Consider the following 16174-nt stretch of genomic DNA (forward strand, 5'->3'; position numbering starts at 1 on the left):
TGGACGTGAGCAGGCAGACACATCATCCGTTGCAAGTTCCGTCCAGGGCAGCCCCCAACGTAGATCTGGGAGGAACCTGCGCTCCACAGGCAGGGGTGCCCCTGATACCCGCAGAGGGGGCATGCAATAGCGACAGCCCACTGACAATGAGCATCTTTGGACACTGGTGTTCGGGGGGGAGGTAGGAGGGTGGAGGGGGTGTGTTGGGCTCACTTGGGTGGCGGGTCGATAGGGTGTTCAACATGACATCACATATGCCATTAAAAGTGCACGATCAACCAATGAGATGTGTGGACATTGATCTTTGTGTACTAGGCCATCATAGGCGTACAGTCCATGTTGTGCATGTCCCAGACACACGCAGTGCCACGAGTCCCGTGTCCATGTATCAGCCACCAGGCGTGAGTGCTAGAAGCATACATCAATGAGATGCTGACGAATGTCACGGGCCTCCGGTGCCTCGCAGACTCCATGAGGTGCTGCCACATCCCCACCCTCATCATGACCATCATCAGGTGCTTGCAGTTCAGCGTCAGGGGGCATGGGCACATTTCTACGTACGCACATGTTGTGGAGCATGACACATGCCATCACCATCTTTGCAACCTTCTCATGGCGGTACAGGAGTGCCCCGCCAGACCTGCTGAGGCAGCGGAAACGGCCCTTCAGTAGGCCGAATGCCTGTTCTATGACTACACGGGTACGTGAGTGGGCATGGTTGTAGTCCTCCTCATGCTGGTCCCGTGGGTTCCGGACTGGTGTGAGGAGCCATCTCTTCAGTGGATATCCAGCATCACCTGTATGTGGACGAGAAACGTATGATGTTGAATGCCATTGATACGTACGCACCCCCCCCCCTTCCTGCCAGGTCATTGGCAATTCACATACCCCACATCATCATGCATGTAATGAGACTCACCGAGTAGGCAGGATCTGTTCCCTGCGTGTCGCTCCATGTAGCGTGGTATTGTAGATTTCCTCAAGACCATAGAATCATGGGTTGATCCAGGGAATCGGGCACAACAATGTGTAATGATCCTGTTGGAGTCACACACCATTTGTACATTCAGGGAATGAAATTGTTTACGGTTGCGGTACTGGGCCTCCATGGCATGTGGGACGACCAATTCAACATGGGTGCAGTCGATGGCACCAATGCAACCCGGTATGCCGGCAAGTGCATGGAATCCCACTTTCGTGTTTGTAATTTCCTGCTCCGAGCGTGGTAGGGAGATGTAGTCGTCTGCGTGCTGCAGGAGGGCATCGAGCACTTGCAATAGTGTCCGTGAGAACAGTGGCTGAGAAATGCCATGCAACTGTCCGACTGTGTGCTGGTAGGTGCCTGTGGCCAGGAAGTGGAGTACAGACACCACCTTCAGTAGGGGTGGGATTGCGGTTGGGCTATCTATCATGCTGACAAGGTCAGCCTGTGTCATGTCCACAATGGCGGCTATGGTGTCCCGGTCCAGACGGTAGAGGGTGTGGATCTGCTCATCAGTGAGGTTGAACGGATGGGCTCGGAGGCGTGGTATTGCGGGCTGCCTGCGTGGTGGTAGTGGGTGTGCTGGTGGGCCTTGCTGGCCCTGCCTTGGCCTCCTCCTCCTCCTGCGTCTCCTCCGTGCGGCTGGTTGTAGTTGGTGTTCGTCTTCTTCTTGGAGTTGGAGCACTTGCAGTGCTATCAGGTCCCCCAGGGCCAACATCGCGAGTCCTGCCGGTAGCATTTCGGTGTGGTTGTGGGAGGAGACTGGCTGTGCAATTTATGTGTTTTCAGGCTGTATGGCCTCCACCTGTGGTGATTCATTCCACCTGTGCAAACTGCTCTCCCCTTTGGCCGAGCACGTCACGCGCACAACGCTGCAATTCGGGGAATGGTATCTTGCTATTGCTATCATGTATTTGTACCCGATGGCCGTGTAAGATTGGTTGATATGTTCATTCTGCTGTGGTCCCATTGTTTCCCATACTATCTGTGCAGTCGCGAACAGACTTGTGAAGGGTCAGTGGAACGTAGTACTCGAGTAACGGTGGGCCCTCATGCATCACTGTACCGAGTTGCAACGACGGGCGGGGCGTCCCATTCGTGGGTGAAGGCAGTTGCCATTTTCACACACAGCCGCACTCGATGGAATAATTAGTGATTTCAAACGGCCACAGATGCCTTTCCGACGTGGTGTTGCAAATGAGGAATTCGAAGGGCGGCGCTTTCGGTTTCCAGCTAGCGGCGAGGAGATGCCCACAGGTCTGACTGCAAATATAACGTTCCATTGTTCAATGTCCTTGAGACAGGGCCCATGGCGAGGGAGCAATGATTGATATGAATAGTTTGGGATGCGCAATAGCTACGTGGGCGATGAGGCCGGCCGTTCCCAAATACATGTTACTTCACAACACTGGAATTACGGGCTGGGGCACTGTGGATTTTGCAGGCTGCATAACGCACAGACTCAATGGATGTTTCTAATGTTATGTGAGTAATTATTCAGGCGTTTTGGTCCCGGGATGAGGGAATGATGAATGGATGCATGGGCAGGTGATTTGATACAGAGTTTGCCATTTACAGGGCTTCTTGGGATCTATCCGCCTCCCCTACGCTATGTGATGCAGGGCTGCCATAGTGGGACCATCGTCTATCTGGCCTTGTTGAGCCCTCCCTGTCTCGAGGCGCACTCAGACACTTGTGTCCATGCACGTTAACATTCCCATCTGATGGATTCTGTTTTGACAGACGCATGCACAGGTACACTCGTTTGTGATGGTGTTTGCACCTCGATATAGATGTTTATGAGTCGCAAGTGGTTTTGGGGTGGTGATGATCCTTTTGAGTGGGCTAGCATGCATATGGCTGTGGATTTCGTGTGATCATTGAAGTGAGTTGTTCGAATGTGGTTCTGATGGCCATTCTGTTCTTTTTCTTTTCTTTTGGTTGACAGGTATCTCCTCCCCTTTTGCCACTGCCATCTGTATGCCACTCCTGCAGATGGATTTTACTCCCGACACCTGCTGCTTCGTGTTAATCAGTGGAGCAGCATTACGATCTTATGGGACGATCGCCAATGGCCCACATGCCCTTACGCAGTACTGGTGGCTCGGAGCAACATTTCGGCCTTTCAGCTGGACTAGTGCCTCCCCATTGGGACGGCCCTGCGGTTCTGTGCGCTTCCATGTTGCCTTTTCGTACGTGAATGTGGCTCTGTGTACCATGGGGGAACAGGGCGACACACAAGTAGTGGCTGGTCATTTCTTGCGGATGCAGCCCACAATGGTGATTGGTGTTTTGGAGTTCATGGCCTGATGGCTGTATGGGCTTGGTGACTTTGATGTGCATAAATTTCTATTCTGATTTGGCCCGTGTAGCGTTTTTCTTTGCAAGTGATGTGGCATATGCCTATTTGGGGGGCGATGTATTGTGAGGAGATCTGCATTGGGTTCCAGCTTCGGGGTTTAGTTGCGTGGTACTGTACTGGGCGCGTTTGCCTACTAAGCCCGTGAGGTCAGGGATGGGGGCTGCCTATATGACAGTTTGAATGTTGTCATGCTCTGGGGCGGGGGATTGGGTTTTGTGTAACAGATGCCGGTCAGCCAGGTGGACTGGTGGAATGATGTGATTATCGGAATATTGCTGGTCACAGGTGCCTGTGTTTGCGTGCGTTTCTTGGTGGGGGACTGTGGTCATGTCCATTGGGATTGCTTCTGTATTCGTGCCATCTGTGCCCTGCAGCTCCCATTGGCCCCTCTTGTGTTTCTTTTGTTCGTTGGCATGCATGGGTGACTTGTACATTTCAATGGTTGCATTGTGACTTCATTGCACCTACGGGGGGTTGTACTTTGTGGGCAGGGAGCGGTGTACAGGCACTCAGTGGGGCCGTTTACGGTTGATTCGCGATGCCGTACTTCTCGCCATGGCGGAATGGTACATTACGCCATGCCTGATGGCGTTAGGTACATGTCCGCTAGGGTCGGAATTGGCGTACCGTTGCACCATGGTGGTGTTTGCGGTTTGGCATGGCGCGCGCGCGCGCTTGGTGCAGTTAGCGTTGGCGTTCACTACGGTGTCGCTAATGGCTTCGTACTTTGCGGTGACGGGTCATAGTCGCACCGAGCGCTATTCGATGGCGGTATTGCATTTCCGCCATCGTTTTTCGATTTCCGCCAGGGTCGTAATGAGGGCCACTGAAATACATAGTCAAATGGAAAATTATATCTCTATATAGGAAGGTTCTTGATACCCCAACAAGAATCCCTTGTTGGTATTATAAACTCAGCTCTAGTTTTACAGCCAGACAAAGATTGTATAACGTGGAGGATGGGGTTCAAGCATCTATTAATTTAATTAAACTGCACCAAAGAACTGATTACTGACCAACCACTCTTGGTCATGAAATAATGAAGATAACTTGACTGGATGACTACTAGCGAGGAGGGAATTCAATGTAAGCGTTTTACTTATATATGTGGGCCAGAGAAAGCTGTAAATATCCTTCCAAGATATCTGCAAAAAGTTCCTAATTTAGTTAGCAGTAATTGTTCCTCAGAATGCAATGTAATTTGTTTTCTTCCAATGTGATAATGGGGTTGCACTCACAAGTGAAAGGTTATAAACGAGTATGCAGATTCTGTGGGATTGATACGAACATAGAAACATCAAAACATATTGGTGAATGTGCACTGTATGAACCCTAAGTGTTTTAATCAAGAAGAACTGTGGCAAAGAATTTTAGTAGGTAAACAAATTTCATTAATGTTAGCGGCTATTAGATTTTTGCTCATCATTTTTCGTATTTAATTCTATGTCTTATGGCCAAATTGAGAAGTTAACGAAATGTGCCCTGTGCATCATTTTATTTGGAATGTTTAAATAACTAAACATATTTGTATTGCATTATTTTACTTTTTTATGATTTCTGTTATTCCAATGATATGTGAAAGGTTTGTATTATAAGACGTGACACATAAATACATATTTAAAAAAGAAATGCAATAAATTCCCATATATACATAAAACACAAATACCCTTTGCACATACACAGTATTTATTCAGGTGTGTGAGTGGACTATGGGCTGGAAGAACACCTTTGAAGCTGGCAGCATCAGCCATCATTCTACATCCGGCCGGGATGATTGTGATCATTGAGAGCGAGTAGTAGAAATGTGTGATGCAGAACAATTCAAAACTAATATTATTGCTCAGTATATGAATGTAACTACTGTTGAGTTCTATATGAATAGACATTTGCCACACATATCTGGATTGATACTATATAATATTTGTACAAAAATTCCATATGTGAGCAACATGATCCAGTAGCAAACATTCAAAAGAACCAACAGAAATGTATAGCAGATGTTGATTGTGGCAACGGTGGGACGCCACTAGTGTTAGTGGCATTTGTTTTTTAAGACACTCGTCTTCATATAATAATTGAAAAATAACCTTTTTTGTAGGGACTTTATTTTTAACCTTCTGTTATGAAAACAGAAATTTCGTGAAACATATGCCTAAAATTATATTAAAATGACAGTGGGTAACTCAAAACCCAAATGCCACAGAAACGCTTTTCTGCAGAATTTCGCATTGGACACTGCGGCTTAGGGTCCCAGGCTTGGTGAAACTCGGAAACACAAAGCCCACTTGGCGCAGAGACCACGGCAAGGCATATTTCTCATGCCGCAGGAAACATAACCACCGTGCCCAATGAACGTGGCATGTGGATATGCCTCTTGTGTACACTGGTTCAAAATAAAGGGGTGTAACTGCACTAAATCCCTGGTCCTTCAGGTACGGTATATAAGGTTCACAAAACAAAAGGTGGACCAGTGGATAGGCATGACACGGTTTATTAAAAAAATATTACACATTTTAATCAATAAACACATAGTACATCATTGTATGTATTGCTTTTTTTAAAAAAAAACTGAAATATCAATTCATCATCATATATTTCATATATTCAACTTTCATACTCAATCCCAAATTCACTCATTCATACAGTCATTTCTTAAAAAAACAAATTTGGCAAATTATACATAATGTATTGATCTCCTAATACAAGTATTTCCAAATAGTAATTGTCACAAATGTTTATGGCCCAGTCCTTATTTTCAGGTGTCGTATTTTTTCTGGTTTATTAATTAACCTGAATGTATATATTGTCGTCGACACGTGTTTCGGTCCACATAAAACAGAACCGACTGTCTTTAATTTTCCAAGATCTTCTTCAGGACGTGGGGCACAAACTATTAGATCTGCCCTTGTATTTGGAATGGTATAAACCAATTTCAGATCCCCGTGTATCAATTCAAGGGATGGCGAGTAGATAGTTGGAAGAAATCCTTCACGGTATCTAAGGATTTGTTAAGACCAGTTTTTACTTGTTCGTAGTCACAAGGTATAGTTTCAAGGTATAGTTTTTCACTGTTCCAGGGTGTTGCCAAATTCCCTCCTGCTCCCAACACCCAAATTCTTATTCAGACTCTGTATTTCGGTTATTGTGTTCTCTCAGCCTAGTCATATGAATCCATCATCAGTGATTAGAGAAAAGATTCTTAAATTAGTTGACTTCACCGCGTACCACAACATTCTCGCCGTAGCCCACGTATTATTCAGGCCCCTGCCAGAGGAAGAAGGTACATATAACAGCGCATTAAAGACACCCATGTTTCCCTGGGCAGGACCCACACCCCAAATACATATATTTTTCTACCCCCCCTAAAAATGTCAATGAGTTTTTTTTGTAAATAAATCTGCGGTAGAAAAAACCCACCAAAGAATATCCTGTGATGAAAGGATGTTGTACCCTTCAAACTTGACCCTGGTACATCCAATCCAGCCATTGTGCCCACTCATCAATGCCCACATTGCACCCTTGTGAGAGGGACATGGCCTAATCTCAGGCCATCAGAGGTTGGTACCTCAAACATGGCTCAGGGCCCACATGTCACAAACTGGATCTATAGGCCTAAGTCCATGGACCCACAATAAACATCCTTAGGCCAGCCTGTGGGCTTATGGACAATGGGCCAGGTCTGCAGCCCCACATAGCCCTAATTCAGACCTGTTTGTGTCCCACAATGAATGTTCCCATGACCAGAACTACTCAGATTAGAACTGGCTCAGGGTTGGATCCATTATTAAGCCGTTATTAAACAGAGTTTGCAAGGTCCTGCCCAACAAAGAGGACCCAGGGATCGAGCCCGTCGATTTAGCATTCTTTCAACCTATTGGTATTGTCAAACGTAACAACAGCCCTGTTTTTTGAAAAGGCACCAAGTGGGGCTGAAACACGTGTCAGTAAAGAAAGGAGCTACATTCAACATCATTTGTCTTCAGTGAATCATTACTTTTCGGACACCCTGTCAATTAATTCTCCAACAATTGGAGCAAGCTACACACCTGGTGCTATGTTGATGGTGTCTACGTTAGTCTCCATTATTAATATAAGCATAGACCTTGATCAGGGCACTTAGGGCTGTACTTAGTTCCAAAAAGAAGTGGGTGCCTGGACTGATCCCCAGGTCCCTAAGTCTTTCTGCTAACTTGCTTAGGTTCAGGTCTTTGGGGTGGCCGGGACACAGCGAGGAATCATGGGGCGGCTTATTGCAATAACTGCTTTTTTGTTTTTTGGGGCTTGTTGTACCCTTCGGAGGCAACATAGACCCTAACAAGGTTTGTAGTGACACCCAAGGTGCTACAATGTGTCAGTTTTAAAAGACCTTTCATCAGAGGCATCATGTATGTCTCTACTGAAATTCCACTAGCCACGTTGGCAGTCGTTTTAAAAATATTCAGCCAGCTCCCCGTGAATCAGAATGTCTTTTTTCTAAGCAGCCAATTATTGAAGTCTGCAGAGATATGATATGATATGATAGTTTATTTATATAGCACCTATACATGTGTTTCAAAGCGCTTCAAGGCAAGGGAGGGAACAAGGGAAAATACAATGACATTCTTACAGGCCATGAACAGTAAGGATGTGAAATTAACTATCGTACTCGACCTGACGACATTTCAGATAGTGCAAGAGCTAAGACATAGATAAGGAAGGGAGGGGTTGAGTGGGAAGGACCTGGAAACAGACAGGCAACTACCGTACTAGGCCTGACGACATTTCTGGTATAGCCAGAGAAATTAAAAGGTGAGGCAGAGGGGTGCAGAATGGGAGGAGAGGAACAAAACAAGCGACTGTCGTACTAGGCCTGATGAAATTCCAGATAGTGCTGGAGGGGCTGAGGTGAGGAGGAAAAAAACAAGTAAGGAGAGGGAGGAGGAGACAGATGAAGTTGCTATCATACTAGGTCCAGGGACAATTGTGATAGAGTAAGTGCATAGAAGAAAGTAAGGGGAGGAGGGAAGGAGATAGGAAAAGGGAGAAAGGGAGTGGAGGAGAGAACAGAGAATAAGCAGTCAAAAAGAGTGGAGAAGCAAAAGCGGAGAGCAAATTCAATTGCAGAAGTCAGTAGTAACACATAATGTTGCAAGCCTGGATAAAAGAAGAAGATGGGAAGAGCATGATTTAGGGCCACCATGAGAAAGGGTGACGCAGCGTGAATCAATGAAGTCCATAAAAGTAAATCCAGCATTGGCCACGAGATGGTGATGGTGAAACCAGAATGTATCAGGGGGTGAGGGGGAGCAGGGTAGAAGAATCATGCAAAACAGGCATCACCTGTGTGCGAGAAGGGGGGGCACAAGGGAACATCACAGGGGACCAGAGGCTTAGGGATGGCCTCTGGGGACAGAGTGAGTAAACACATGTTGGTGATTAGCTGCTGTCTGAACAGGGGTTCGGGCCCTGGATCCTCCTGGTCTGAACAGGTCCAAACAGGAATTGCCCTTTTCTTTGTCTGCTCTTCGCTTTGGACGTCCGGGCGATAGATGTCCTTGATCTAAGAGTTACAAGCAGGAAGCAAGAGGCAGGGCTAAGAAGGTGGGTGGGGCTTAGGCCAGGTGACCTAGATCCACTTGCACCTGCTCCCCATCTGCCAAGGAAAAGAGGCAGGAGGGCTCCTTAAGTAGGGAAAAAGAGTGGCAACCAGGAAGGCACCAGGTGGGCAAGGCTTGTTAAGTGGGGAAAAGAGCATCAACCAGAGAGGCACCATGTGGGCGGGGCTTAGGCCAGGTGACCTAGATCCACTTGCACCTGCTCCCCATCTGCCAAGGAAAAGAGGCAGGAGGGCTCCTTAAGTAGGGAAAAAGAGTGGCAACCAGGAAGGCACCAGGTGAGCAGGGCTTGTTAAGTGGGGAAAAGAGCGTCAACCAGGGAGGCACCATGTGGGCGGGGCTTAGGCCAGGTGACCTGGATCCACTTGTATCTGCTCCCCATCTGCCAAGGAAAAGAGGCAGGAGGGCTCCTTAAGTAGGGAAAAAGAGTGGCAACCAGGAAGGCACCAGGTGGGCAGGGCTTGTTAAGTGGGGAAAAGAGCGTCAACCAGGGAGGCACCATGTGGGCAGGGCTTAGGCCAGGTGACCTAGATCCACTTGCACCTGCTCCCCATCTGCAAAGGAAAAGAGGCAGGAGGGCTCCTTAAGTAGGGAAAAAGAGTGGCAACCAGGAAGGCACCAGGTGGGCAGGGCTTGTTAAGTGGGGAAAAGAGCGTCAACCAGGGAGGCACCATGTGGGCGGGGCTTAGGCCAGGTGACCAAGATCCACTTGCACCTGCTCCCCATTTGCAAAGGAAAAGAAGCTGGAGGGCTCCTTAGGTAGGGAAAAAGAGCGGCAACCAGGAAGGCACCAGGCGGCCAGGTCCGATAACCTGTCTGGCCAAGCAAAGCCCAGATAAGCCCTATACGGGCCTGCACACTGGTATGGATGTTTGGTATTCGTCTAGTAAGTTTTTGGTAAAGTTTGACGACTAAAAAAAACAAACACGACTGGATTTTCAATAAACCAAACAAGGCACGTACTTTAGCCCACAAGTGCAGCTGCATAGCTGATTTGTGTGAGCTTTCGGGTCTGCTTCCCACTCCAGATGTGCACATTTCAGTATGTGGTAAGCAGGGTTGCTACTTGAAAGAAAGCCAATCCGATCGGGTGGACCCATCTGAAAAATGTTCAAACGTGTTCAAACGTGTACTGCATCTTGTTTTAACAGGGGCGTGTTGTGGCCCTTTGAGGTCCACCACACATCTTGGCATGTTCACCTAGTGAACATGAAACAATGTGTGATGCTTTGTTGTGCTATCCTGTCCCCACTCGCCTTCATCAAAGGAGACGGATACTGCAATCACGCACCTTTATTTGTTCGACTTGAAGATGTTCCTTTCGATTGGAAAATGATAACCACTGCTTGCTTCTGCAATTTGATTTCAAATATACTGATTATGTCGTTTGACCTTCCTTTGATGATATGTTACAGAGAAAGCTACTGATTAATAACTTTTAAATGTGGAACGACAACTTTCATTTGATGAAGTCGTGTGGGCACGAAGGATAACAAAACAGAGCATTTCCCAAGGATTTATTTTCATGCTTACACTTGTGTGACCACAAGTTCACCCGGCTCCATCCATCCATTTACAAGCTCAACCATGCGGGCTCCCACTTGATCAAATTGGGCGCTCAGAGAGGTACAATATTCCTGCCGAAACAAGAGACACTTTTTGTCAACAATCCTGCAGACCCATCTCAGAGTCTGGGAAACGTAATACACCCAACTCGAGCCCATGAGGTTGGATCCAAGATCACCTGCCTCGGGCAGGTTCCTGTACCCGAAACCAGGTTGCTGGTTCCAGATCTATGTCACATATGTGTTGGCCTGCAGATCCACTCATGGTCCATGAGACGTGACCTCGGTCTGAGCAATGTTTGTGTTGGCCCCTAAACCCAACTTGGGACCTGACAGCTCAGACAGAGACAGGTCTGGGGTGACCTGCACACCTGGCTCAGGACTCAACTAGGTCTGTGTTTGCCTATGAAGTCGCTTGGGTCCTGTGGACACTTGCTCCTGATTGAGACACATCTGTGACCATATTCCTGAGGACTTGTGGGTTTTTGCTCGAGTCTGAGCTGGTTCTATATGGGCGCAGAGACTTGGCTCATAGACCGTGGTCTCCACTGGGTCGTTGTTGGAACAGTGACCAGGCTTAGGCTGTGAGTGCACAATGATAGGTTTGAGTGAGGTCTGTGTTGGCCCACAGAACCACCTTGGGGCCTGACCTTGAGCTGGTTTTAAGCTGGAACTGCAGGGGCATGTGGTACTATCTTGGGATCCACAATCATTTCTGGGTCTTAGCTGAGAAAGGGGCATGGCAGAAGGTCATAGCCTAGGCACAGTGTCCACTGTACTCTGCTGCAGGACATTCCTAATGCACATAATGGGTGGCTTGTAAGTGCCTGTGGCATGGCTGAAAACCATGTTGCAGACAACGTCCTCACTGGGCATGGTTATAGGATATGACCAGTGGACGCAATGGGTGTCTTGGAATGGCCTTTCGAATGGCTCATGGCCTATCCCTGAGCAAAGTGTGAACTTGGCAGGGCCACAGGATATCATACAAAGGAGGTATACCCTGGCTATGCCAGGTGAACACAAAAGGTAGCTTGTAGGTGGCTGAGGTATTGTTGAAGGCCACGTTACATGCACATTTGCCACTGGGCATGGCTGCAGATAATACACATTAAGCAACATAGGGCCCTTAGAGGAGACAAGGGCAGGACTGAAACCCATAGACTGGATACAGGATCCACTGGATATGGCCAATGGACATGCTGGTTAGATACAATGCAAAGCTGGATACGCCATGGTCATACCTATAAGCAATAGCTCAGCCAAAATGTTCACCTGGCATCAATGTTCCCTCTAATTATTTTTCTGTAAGTGCGGACATGTTTGGCTTTTGTGCGCACTTTTTTTTACATGCGTGCAACTGACTAACGACATTATGGACATGGCCCAAGACCGAACGCATGCATAGTTAGTGAGCTATCCTCTCTGAAGAGAGTTTGGAAGGCTATTGCCCCTTCCCAACAACTGTAATTCTTTATAAATCAGTGTAATAGGTGCATTTTACAGCACTTTTTTCAAAGATATATGTTAAAAAAACAAATATTTTATATGCTCGTCAATCAGTCCAAGAATTCAGGATTTGCCACAGTGCCTACTAAGTATTTTCCCTTGCAGAGAATAATGTGTATGCACCAAGAAAGCATTGTATGCTTGGTATAAACAATAGGTTTATGTGGGACTAATCATTTGTTGACACTGCTCACAGACAGTGCAGAAAGTGTTTTATGCCATTCTAAAAAAAACACATGTTTATTATAAAAAAAACAAATATCACTTCTCATAACTATTGTGGCTGGCAACAAAATCAGACATGATACAAAATGTGCAGATGGAACAATGGCAATTAAAAGGAATGTGTCATAAAACCTGCCAATGGAAGTCCTTGTGCAGCTTTCATTTAGTAATTCAAGGGCCAGGAGAACATGCATCTCAATTTGTGTAAGGATATACATTTCATCAGAATAGCTCCATCAGAGTATGATGATCAGAATACATGTGCCTCTGCTTACTATCCATATTACATTGTCCCATAAGCACGATTGTGACAACGCTTGCACAAAACCAGCCTTACAGCTAAGAGGCATGCACACAAACCCATTTGTATTCCCTAAATGTGCCCAACAAAAATGGAAAACAACAAACATAGGAGCCTAACCTCTGCTCCTACCCACAATGTTCCTCTAATATTTTGGAGTCCATGACCAGCAGAGCAGTCAAATAGGAAGGACCTCTAATAATATTACTGCTCGATCTTGAGAGGGATTTTAATGAGATTGAGCACCTTTTAATAAGCATAAAGTATACCCTTTTGTCATAGCTAACTACTTTTTTACTCCCTGAAAAATCACTTGATTCAAGGTGAGCAGTAAAATATGTTTGGCGCTCTGCTTGGAACCCTGGCATATGAAGTGAAATGAGAGGGTACATAATACAGCTTTTGATTTTTTTTCTCTCCCTTCCTTACTGCAGCCTAGTCAACATTCGACCTTACAGAGGTTTCTTATGGAGCATCAAAGTACATCTCATATATTTGCCATTTAAGTGAATAGCTGCAATGCTCAGAGCTACAAATGGGTGACTGCATTATTCTGTAACCAAGAACCCAGCTTTTGCAATTCCCTGTTGTCAGTTAAACAAGATGTATGGGGATGCTAGAGGCAAAAAAGGCAGAACACATGGTTATATTGGAGAGCCTTCTGGCCCTGAGCATAAAAACAACAGAAGTTGCAGTTTCCTAGATTGTTACTAGAGTTTACTACCGTTAGCAAACAAACACATTTCCTTTACTGTCCTGCTGAAACGTCTGGTGTTGTTCTTCAACCCCAATGAGTGTTCACCCTTGCCCAGTACCCTTTGCTGGCTCCTGTGTTAGCATCCAATACTAGTTGACAAGGCTCTGTAAAAGTAAGGAATTGTATCTATTATACATTCACTGGAATATTTGCATATCCACATTACTTTGCAAGCAAAACCTATTTTTAAGCTTCATCATCATATCATGGGCAATTTATGAATTTGCACGGACACAATTATTTTGCAACACACAGAAGATTGTTTGCTGCATACCACATTCTAATATTATTATGTAGAATATGCTCAGTGCAACTGTTTTTGTATAGCAGATAGTTACTGTATACTTTGTTAGGTCTGCGCCCACTGGATCTTTGAAAATGTTGCTGTCACACTTACAGCCTAATGCAAGTAATGCTAAAGTAGGGTTCCATGTGTTAATATCCCCGCAAAAATATTGCGATACAAAAATATCACCTTATTTTTCTGGCGATATTGATCCATGGACCCTGCGGGGGACACCCCTGCAACCCCTGCATTATTTTTAAATGTGCAGGGGACACCCTCGCAACCTCCACTTCCACGAATTATCACCCCAAAAATATTGCCTATGGTGAGACAGATGACCATATGTACGGAGATATTTTTGGTAGGGATAATATGTAAGGATACCTAAAGTAGGAGACGTTGAGCATGACATGTGCCTACTCAAAATCCTTAGAAGGCAAATTGGCATTTATAATGTGTTTTCTTGCAAGGATATGCTTCAAAGTGTTTGTGTGACCTATGTAAAAAGAATAGGAAGCATGTGATGAGATTACACATCCAATTAGCACGCTTACTTACAGTCTATCTGATATTTCAGTTGACAGTAGGGTTACATAGTGTGGGTGACGCTTTTGCTAAAGCACCATGAGTCACAGAAATTCTTGTACTTGAACATTATTCATATTACAACAAACATAAAATAAGTGGATGTAGGTTCCAAGTCTGGTAACTTTTCACAGAGCCAAGGCAGGCAGAGGCAAGGTTGTCCTGTGATGTCTAGATTTGGCCTCGGGCAGAAGTTATTCATAAGGTATGAGTGTGGTAGAGTCAAGTACAGGAGTCATGAATGGGAGGGGGAGTTATTTGGTTAATGTGTGCAGGCATATCTTAGTTAGCTCTTCTGTTCATGGGGCCACTTTTTCATATTCGTTTTTAACTTCTTGAGGCTGTATTCTGGTTTTAGAGATTTTAGGTTTTTACGGTCACACTAGTTACAGTAGGGCAAATTAAATAGGCTACATCAGATATAAGGACTAGTTAGTGTAATTGAACCTATTAAGAGAGAAAGAAAATGTCATGTGACTGCTGTGGCTTGTGCCTTCTTAATTCTTGAGAAGGTTGGAATTGTCTGTGTGTGCTGCTAAAACTCTTCTGAGCAGCACCTAGAAGGAAGCTGGGCATGCGCACATGTGCGCAGCTTACAGGGAACATTGCCTGGACGCAAGCCATGTGCAATGGACACGTGGAAGTGGGTGCCTGTAGAATTGTTGTGCTCACTGGGCATGGTGGCAGGCCAGGTCCTATGGCCACTGGGTGTATGTTAGAATATATCATTAAATGCCTACTAAATATACTTGATAAAGTGTACCAAAAATCAGAAATTCACAGAAAAATTCTACGCGTGTTATGGTTTCAGTACAGATCATTGAAATCACTAAAAATGTAAGAGGCTGTTTTCCATATCGATTAGCACAATTTGTGACTTCATGAAAGTGTATGGGATTGGATGAGTTAGTATAGCTATCAACCCTGTTTTCAAGGGGAGACAGGGATGCCAATGACTTACCAGCTCAAGCCCAAGATAGGCCCAAGCATATCGAGGGCCTTGGCAAAGGCTCAGGAACTTTACCGGCTCTATCTGACCTCCAAACAAGGGAGTTGCAGCTATTGGTACACTGGGGCCTTTTCAGGGAGTGGTAAAAGCAGTTTTTTAGAGAAAGTAGGGCCATGGCTACTACACATTGCCAATTTCCCTAAGAATATCCCTAGGAACAAAGTGGGGCACCATGGAAAGTAGAAAAGGGAGTACGTCCCTTTATTATTTCCATGGTGAGTATGATGGGCAAGCACGGCTGCTGGTGGGGAAGTGCTTTGCGAGCTACATGAAGCACAACAGGTGGAATACTGGTGGTGGTGACATCTGGGTGGGGCACAGTGCTAAGACTATGCAGAAAAGTGATTTAGGACATCTAAACACAGATACCAAATGAAGGGAAGAGGCAATAAAGCATGACATTTCTGGGACAGTTGAAATTGGTGGCAGGATTTCAAGTGACCAGGATCAGCCATACTAAACATAAGTTGACACACCCATGGTGATGTTCTGGGTTAATAGACTAGACTTTGGAGTAACAAAGACATCTCGTTCATGCTTATCCTTAGGGCGCTTGCTATATATTTGTATCAATGGGGCTTAAGCCTGACAATGATTCCTGCATAGTTTACCTGCCCTTTTGAATCCTTGCTGATTTTCTGCTGATTTATTTATTTAGTTTAGGAGCATAGTTTCTTTTTTCAATTTTTTTTAATCCCGAAAAGATTCCCTATGGGTAGTCTCATTCTTTACTCCTGGGGCACAATTGCACTCTTCAGGTTTACGGGCTCTGCCCTTTGTTGGGCTCCCTCGCTCTTCACTTCTGCAATTCCTCTTCCCTGTCTCTTGGGGTTCACACAGCTGCTGTCTCGCTGCAAGTGTAGCATTACTCCCCATTCTGGCTTGTCAGGGCTCCTCTATATCACCTTCTCTATCTTTAAAACGTGTCTATTGGATCCTATCAGATCACATGACCTCAATTTTATGGAGGATTCCTTTTTCTCCTCTGTCTACTTCACA

At 45.7% G+C, this 16174-nt stretch overlaps 1 protein-coding gene across 1 annotated transcript in view; it reads right to left on the reverse strand.

The window, feature by feature from the left end:
• Positions 1-16174, reverse strand: part of GPR171 (G protein-coupled receptor 171) — a 251033-nt gene that overhangs the window by 138081 nt on the left and 96778 nt on the right. The window lies entirely within an intron of this gene.

This window comes from Ambystoma mexicanum, chromosome 10 (assembly GCF_040938575.1).
Source record: "Ambystoma mexicanum isolate Mex_15411 chromosome 10, UKY_AmexF1_1, whole genome shotgun sequence".
Lineage (NCBI taxonomy): Eukaryota > Metazoa > Chordata > Amphibia > Caudata > Ambystomatidae > Ambystoma > Ambystoma mexicanum.